The sequence below is a fragment of the Corylus avellana genome, chromosome ca5, assembly GCF_901000735.1.
Source record: "Corylus avellana chromosome ca5, CavTom2PMs-1.0".
Lineage (NCBI taxonomy): Eukaryota > Viridiplantae > Streptophyta > Magnoliopsida > Fagales > Betulaceae > Corylus > Corylus avellana.
Window position 1 is genome coordinate 14,064,081 of NC_081545.1, and position 8,820 is coordinate 14,072,900.

Genomic DNA, 8,820 nt, shown 5'->3' on the forward strand with positions numbered 1-8,820 from the left:
CTCAACTAGGAGAACAGTCGAGCTTTCATTGTATGGAAGGCTATTAACAGAAGATTTCAGGTGAAGGGGTATGATCAGAAGGCATGCGTTGCAATGGAGAAAGAGGTGTGAATTTATATGAAGGGTTTCTGGATAACGAACGAGCGCGTGGTGCGCGTTGGCATGACATTTCATTCAGTTGCCCACGCATGATATTCGAAGTCGTTGATTGAACAGTGGGTTTGAAAAATGAGCTCAGTCGAATTATGACAGGAGACAAGATCCTACTTTCACGGGATCTTTTGACAAAATTTCCCTCGCGGCCCGAGGTCGCCTAACGCTTTGTTGTTTACTGTTTATTTCACCTGAAGTGAAAAATTCCTTTAAAGCCACTCATCGGCTGCTTCCAGAAACTTCAAAAAAAAATCTCTTCAGTTTCTGACGCTCAGTCTCTTTTCAATACTTCATCTCTCCCAAATTTCTTCGTATTCTCAACTATTTTTCCTTACTCTCCTAAATATGGGAGCATCATCATCATCCGTTAACAACCTTGATTTGAATGTTGCTCCTGCAGCACAACCCATTGTTATGCCTGACGTGCAACCGGATGTGCCTATTGTTCCCCCTGAAGTGCCTACTATACATCCCGTCGTACCTATTGCACACCCTAATGAACTTGCTACAAATCCTGATGTATGGCAGCCAACTTTTGCCTTTGACAATCGTCCTATTACTATTCACGATTCTGTCATGCTCCACGATTCTACTGCTGTAGCGGTGGCCAAAGGTTTCGTAATTCCACGGGATCAGACATTGTTAGCTGATAGATCGGATACTGATGCTATTAATGATTCATTGGCGTTCAGTATCCAAGATGCTGCTTTAGTTTCTGACATGGCACAACGTTTGAGTGCCAGAGCTGAAGAGCTGAAAGTCTCAAGAAACCAAATCGGGGTCTTACAGCGACTGCTCAAATACTACAAACGAAAACACATAGATTTGAAGCAGGAGAATGCTCAGCTGAAAAAGATGGTGTTATCTTATGCGGAATACATGGGACCAAAGATGCTAGAAATGGAGAAGAATACCAAACATCTCCAGCGACGGTACGATAAACTTCTGGTCGATGTTCAGGAGTGTTGCAAGTCTCTCCGCACACGCTCTAGTCAGGTACCTCATTAGAAATAAATATTCCCTTTGATAATTCAATTATATAAATATATATGATTCTGCTCATACTAGGTTTTCTCTATGCAGAAATAATTTTCCTGGAGCAGCTCTGAGGAATCATCTGCTCATCATTACCACGTGTCTCTTTATGCAACAAATTCCCTTCTTTTTTTTTTTCTTTTTTTTTTATGGACACTGGTATGTAATATTATAAGGAGCTTGTTCTCCAAACATTTCTTTTCGTAATCATTTAGTACTCATTCAATATTCATTATATAATCATCCTGTCATTATAATAACTTCCTTTAAACAAACAATCTGTTTAACAAGTTAATCACTCAATAAAACATCTAAGTATGCACCATCATATGTTATCAACCTCTAAAATACTTTAATATCATTGAACATATATCTTATAAGAGAAATTTAGATCATGTCACTATATTATATCACTGTACCTCTATGCTTCAATTTACCTCAAGAATAATAATCCATTTACTTAGTAAAAGAAAATTATATCAAAAACTTTGGCATGTAAATAAAATTTCTCATAATTTCATATCCACTAATGCCTCAAAAATTATCCACAACCTAGGAGCACTAATTCATCCTCAAAACTTTAAGCATCACTTCAATATAATTTACCTCAATTATAGAAAACCTAACACCTCAAATTCTAAGGATCACCTCAAAGATTTCATGAATTGTACCTTAAAGTCATCACAATCATTTGAAAATATCAAAATCCTTAAACCATGACTTTATATATCAAAATATCTTATAGATTCTAGGGTATCCCTCATTTGCATTTATCTCTGCAATACTTAGGCATTCACTTCATGCCACTACGTAATCCTTATTCATCAATCCATATATTATAACATCAATCATAGTATCATTATTGTCATCAACTAAACCTTAGCCATTACAAAAAAAACTCATATAAACTCTTATACCATTAATTCAGTTCAAGAATCTTTTCACAACCGACATCTATAAGACCATTCGTTACTAAGTCACTTACACCATTTGTCTCACAACCTAAATCAATAAAACCATTTTGTCACCAAATTAATTACACAAATCATCTCGTAACCTAAATTTATAAAATCATCATACGATTTTTAAATCATGATCAATAATCTTTTCTAAATCCTCGAGACACCTTAAAATATACCATTATCAATCGATACTCTAGAAAACTGCCGCAAATCCAAATAGGCAGATACTATAGATCACAACCTATCTATAAAATAAAATTCATCTCCGTCATTAACATGATCACAATAATAAAATCCTCCAAATTAATCACACTAAGATGATTTTTTTTTTTTTTTTTTTTTTAACAAAAAAATTAACCATTAGAAAAATGCTCATGCATCATTTATTAGAGACCACACAACAATGCACACTCTACTTGGCCGGAATGTGGCTTCTCATTAACCCCAAAATTTTTTTTTTTTTTTTTTTTTTGAAAAGTCTGCCAGAACCTTATAACCTTTGCTCTGATACCAAAATTGTAACATCCCCAGCCCGTTAAGGCTGAGTTTGCCACTTTTCTTCTTTTACAACAAAAGTTCTTGCAAAGATCTATAAGGTCTATCAGAGTACTTGATTTTAAAGGATACGAAAAATGTATAAAACATTATTCAAGAGATTTTATTACAAGCGAAATTAGAAAACATTAAACTTTAGTTGCGGAATATCATATCATTACAATAACTTATATGAAAAGACTTTGAAAATTAATAATTATTCCCACCCCATTCCGGCCTCCTATTCCAGCATCCTTTCTACCTGAAAACAAGAAATAAAACTGAATGAGCCCAAAGGGGGCCCAGCAAGTAAAATCCATAACCATAAATAGTTTTACTCCTTGTTCTCAGTTTTGAAAATCGTTTTCGCAAATAAATATAATTCTAGCCATAATAATATCTGTATGTACGGTTGCATCTCCCGTAACATATACATACTATTACATCTAGTAATAGATCATCGTTGTAAATCATCTTTATAAATCATCATCATAATGCATCATTATAAATAATCTTTATAAATCATCTCTGTAAATCATCATAGCATATCATCGTTGAAAATATAGTATCATTTTCTCATAATAAGGCCCATGTACACTATTACCCCTGTGCACGAGGGTTGCGGGTCCTTGTGACCATGGCACTGAACTGTGGCCTCAGCCATGCCCGACCGTCAATTAACTCTTTTCTTGGTGCACTCAACGGTCTGTTGATGGAATACCACCTTCTGGCATAGCCTCCTTCAGTGGTTTCGCCTCCATCCGAGTATCGGTACCGAACTCTCATCTTATCTTATCTTGGGGCCAAAAATACTCTCCTCCATACATGTGCCCTCATTTCATAAACATTTATCTCATCTCTTGTACTTTTCTTTGTACTTCTTTTGATGCATCTTAGGGCAACATGTAGGAGGGTTTATCATCATTTTTCTTTCTTATAATCATCATCATTTCTCAACTTTCTTTTCTTAAAATGGAAACTTTTCCAAATATAAACTTGTTGTACATAGAAAGCGTTTAAAGAAATAGAAACTTTCTACATAATTCATTTAGAAATCCTTCATGCATGCAACATAACTTCATAATACGTAAATAAAATAATCATTTACAGTTTGATACAAGAATGAATAAATAGCATGACATGAAGTAACTTTAGAAGGGGTAGTGAATTTACTTACCTCTAGACTGAAGCTAAAAGTGGTATGAAGGAATCCAGTTGCTCCAATATGACTAACACCACTAGTATATCTTTTGAAACTAATTTCTAAAGTCCGCTATCTCTTGTGTTCTTTCTTTCTTGTAGCGCTTGGTCTCGCCCTTTCTCTCTCTGTTTTGAGTAAATACTCTTAGAAAGAAGAAAGACCGAGTAAAAAGCGGAAGAAGGAAGAATATATATGCAAGAGATGGGAGAGGAGATGAGTTGTGAAAATTGTGAAGGAGAAGAGTTCTATTTATAGGAGAAAATCAAACACTATTCTACCTTCAATTTACAATTATACCCTCATTTTACTATTTCACCTACCACCTACTATTCCACCTACCACTTACTATTTCACCTACCACCTACTATTTCACCTACTACACCTACTATTCCCTACCTACTATTCACCTACTACTATTCACCTACCACTACTACACCTACTTCTACCCTACCACCTACTATTCCACCTACCACTTACTATTCTACCTACCACTTACTATTTCACCTACCACTTACTATTCCACCTACCACTTACTATTCTACCTACCAATTTCCAATTACCATTCATACAATATCATAAATTTCTCAAGAATTAACATCATTGCCTAATATGAATATAATCATAGCATCAAATTAATATCTCTAAAATAAGACTTTCAAAATCTGAGGTGCTACATATTTACTATCCTATTATTTCACCAATTACCATTCTCTAATTACCACTCTCATAAATTTCCCAAGAATTAAAATCCTTAACTACAATGGATATTAAAATAACATCATTATCAAAATAATCTATTTAAATAGCTTTGAAAATTCTGGGACACTACAAATTTGACTGAAATAAAAGCGCTTTGATTAAGTGAAATGATATGTGATAGCACAACCATCAGTCGATTTGCAAAGACTTATAGGTCGGAATTTAGTGACACACATAGGGCTTTTGATCTTTGGTATAAGCGCTATATATGTAAAATTCACCTCTTTATTCAAAAAACCAAAATTTAGAGAGAATTTAGAGAATTGATTGCAGCCCTACTAACCTCTTCCCCTACCACTTGCCAATTTTTTTGGTAGAAATCTGCCAAGAACCCATCCAAGACCGGTGCTTTGAGAGGCGGCATCTGGTGCAAAGCCAAACTAACCTCTGCTATAGTAAATTCTCTTAATAGTGTAGCATTCATCTCTGGAGATACTTTTTTCTTCAGTGCTCTTAGGCAGCTCATCATGTCCCTCGTAGCATTACTAGTAAAAAGCTGTTGATAGTAGTGTACAAAAGCTCCTTCCACTCCTACCTGATCCTCCCACAGCCTCCCTTGTGCATTGTGGATAGCATTTATCTGGTGGGATTTTCTTTTCTTGTTGGCAAGCATGGAAGAATTTTGTATTCCGGTCCCCATATTTAAACCAATTTTCTTTAGCACGTTGCTTCCACCTTAGGTTCTCCTCTTCCAATAGAGTATGGAGTTCCTGTTGCACTCCACAGAGCTGTTGCAGGTCCGTATCCTCAACCCATTCCTGCAAAGATGCCAGCTGGCGGGTCTTCTTTTGGATGGCCTACTCCACTATTTTGTCGTGGGTTACTTGCCACTTCATCAACTGGTTTTTGCACAGTGTCATCTTCACATGAAGGGCCTTCCATTTGTCAGCTCTATATACCTTTTCTCTCGGCACTTTTTTGACAATCTGCTTACATTCCTCCTTCACACCTCAAGTGGCCTCATAACAGAAGCCTTTCTATCCACGCCCCCCACGTCTTTGGTTTTGCATCAGCACATGCAAGGGGTTATGGTCTAAGCTAAGGGCAGCTTCTACGTTGATCTCGGTATCAGGATGAATTTCACAACATTCTTTATTCACCACTACTCGGTCCAGACATTCTCTTGTGAAGTCCTGTCCCTCTCTTCCATTATGCCATTTTTTGTTTTATAAAACAATTTCTAAAACCCATCTTTTGTTTTATTCCATCCATTTTATTAAAGCTCAACTTAGTCTCCATGAGAAAGACTAGCTTGGGACACTTATCTTTCACCATACGGTGAAGTCTCTCACTGTCCGGAGGTTCTCAAGCCCCCGACAGTTCCAACAAATTAGATTTATGGCGGTGGGCTGGTTTGCTTAGCAAGCCCAACCATTCTCGATCCTGTAATGCCATTCTCCTTGCCATTTTGCTTCTCATATTCTTCCCTTGCATGAATTTTTCTCCTTCGGTCCACCTTGCTTGTGTCGTAATCCTCCTTACTCTTTGTCTCCATGTTCTTCTTTCTTTTGCCACTCTGCTCTACCTTCCCTGCGGTGTGGGTTACCACCAGGTTTGCCCTTGTCTTCCATTTCTAGGTTGCTAGTGCAAGTCCCTGACCTCCTCTTATAGGAGAAAAAATCTGTTGCGGACTGTGGATCTCCTCCTGCTCCTTAGATCCAAAGCCCACCCCCATGGCAAAGTGGGCCTCCTTGGCTGTCCCTCCTCCCACTCCTTTGCACATATTGATATTGGGCCTAAATCCCTCTATACAATCCAAAGTCCCCTGCTACACATTTTTTGAGTTGGCCGCCACATGGCATTTTTCCATTGGTCCCACTATATCCTCCACTAAATGCAAAGCCTTGAAAACTTCTGTCCCCTTCGTATTTTCCTTTCTCATAGTAGTAAAAGTCATTCCCATAAAACCTCCCTCCCTTCCTTTCTCAAAACAATAAAAAAAAAAAAGATATAGTTTCCCTTTTTACCGGATTCCTCGCTCTGATTCTCCGTTTCCATTTGTTGCACAGAAACGCTTGAGTGTTTTTGTCTCCATTGGAGGTTCCCGTAACTTCCATGATTCTGCGCCTGATCGTATTATTTTCTTTGACTTGCCTTTCCCATCTATTCTTTCCCTTTTTGGCTTGGCATGTTTGTCTTCCGTTCAGCTCCACCGGAACTCTTCTCCACCTCTTCTTCTTCCTCGCTTGCTCTTCCATTGCCTCCTCCGATGTCTCCTTCCGTTACCTCCCGTTCATTAGTCCTACTCCGATGGCCAGGTTTCCTTCCATACACCATGGGGTTTGGGGAGTTATTGAAAACTCTCCCCTTCATCTCTCCATACCTTCCTCTCCCTACCTCCTGTTGCGTGGTGGGTGAAGGGACTCACATCCGGGGTCCAAATTGTGGACTAGAGCCATTCGTCTGTGATCCTCTTCTACCACTACATCCCTTGCTTCCATGGCAAATTACACCACTGTAAAAATAGAATCGTGTTAGCCTCTCATACTGAAAGACCACACAAACTGATTGTCCTTGTATCTTCAGGATTCTTCCTCTCGATAACGGTTTTTGCAGGTCAATTTTTACCCGTACTCTCAAGAATTCTCCCGCTTCACACCATCTTCATCAGTATCTACCTCCTCCACAGTCCCAATGGAAGATCCAATCTGCATTCCAACCTCCTTGCTCATGCATGCCAAGGGGAGGTTAAACATACGAACCCAAAAGGCCACCTTTTCAAAAGCAATCTTTGACAGCGATGCAATGCCATCAAAAACCTCCACTGAGAATAGGCTCCCCTAAAAAACCCTAGGTCTACCTTCTAGGACTCGGTACTTCTCCCACTCATGCTCAAACTCCATCAAGAACAAATTACTTTCTAGAACATTGAAAGAGAGGGTACCCGTTGGTTTCCATCCTCTTATCAATGTGATTTAGATGAATTCCTTGCTTATGATCTGTTCCACGAACAGCTTCCCTGTAAAATAGGATTGGCCTCGATTCACACCACCCTTCACGGTTTGATTCAGCACTTCCAGTTCCATTCTTTCCTCCTCAGGCAAGGAGAAATTCTTCTACAGTTTTGTAAGGTCTTCCGCCATCACAAGACAATCCTAGCGAGAAAACTTTCTGTCACCGTCAAAAATCACTCTACCCGATCTGTAGTTGATATGTAGAAACCATCTTCTTCTCCTCTAGGTTTTAGGGTTCCTAGAGAGAATAACCCGCTCTGATATCATGTTAAATAACCATTTATTCTAAAAACTTAAGCTGCTAAAAATAGTATATTTAATCATTTAGGACCCATTTGTTTCCCATTTTTTAGAAAAAAATATATATATATTTTTCTTATTTTTGAGTGTTTGGCGGGGTGTAAAATATTAGTCAATTTGAAAATGTTTTCAGTTGACAAAAAAAAAATCGTAAAGCGTAAATTGGTTAATGATTCTCGTGTGCATAATAGATTTTCCACCACTCTCCCATCCCTCCATGTGGGCAATAGTAATTATGGGGCCCACTTGCCGGAGCATATCTTGGGCTACCTGGACACCTGCCTGGAAAGGAAAGCCTCACAAGTGCTCTCTCACAATTGTCTGTCCAAATGCAAACAATATAAGCAGACAATTAAACATAAGCTCATTCTCATCCCCGAAAGCCTCTTATTCTTAAATAGTCTCTTCCTGCACAAACTCCTCTTTGTTGTTTCTCAGTCTTCCTCGTAACTTCTCAGATTATATAAAAATATATATATAAAAAAATTATTAATTTTTCATACGAGCCAAACGCCAAAAAATTGAAATAATTTCTCGATAGAAAAAATTTTATACTAAAACAAACATGGCCTTAATAAATATTCTGACACCATCTTTAGTCTCAAACAAAGTTCTAACCCGCATGGAAATTCTTTGATCCATAGGGGGAATTTTGGCCACCCAAGCCAACTAAAATGTGCTTTAAGGACGAAAACAGGGAGCTCGACAGTTCTATTTATTAAATTAACATTTTTCAAAATTTTAAATAAGGGTAAATATATTATAGGGAAATCATATTATAAATCCTTAGGTAAACGCGCCATTTTTAAAAACTCCCTGAGTTTTTTTTTTCGGAAATTTAGTCCCTGGGTAACTCGAAACTATAAGAAAACTCCCTACCGTCAATTTTTGTTGACTTCCGTTAGCCTACTCAAAATTCACC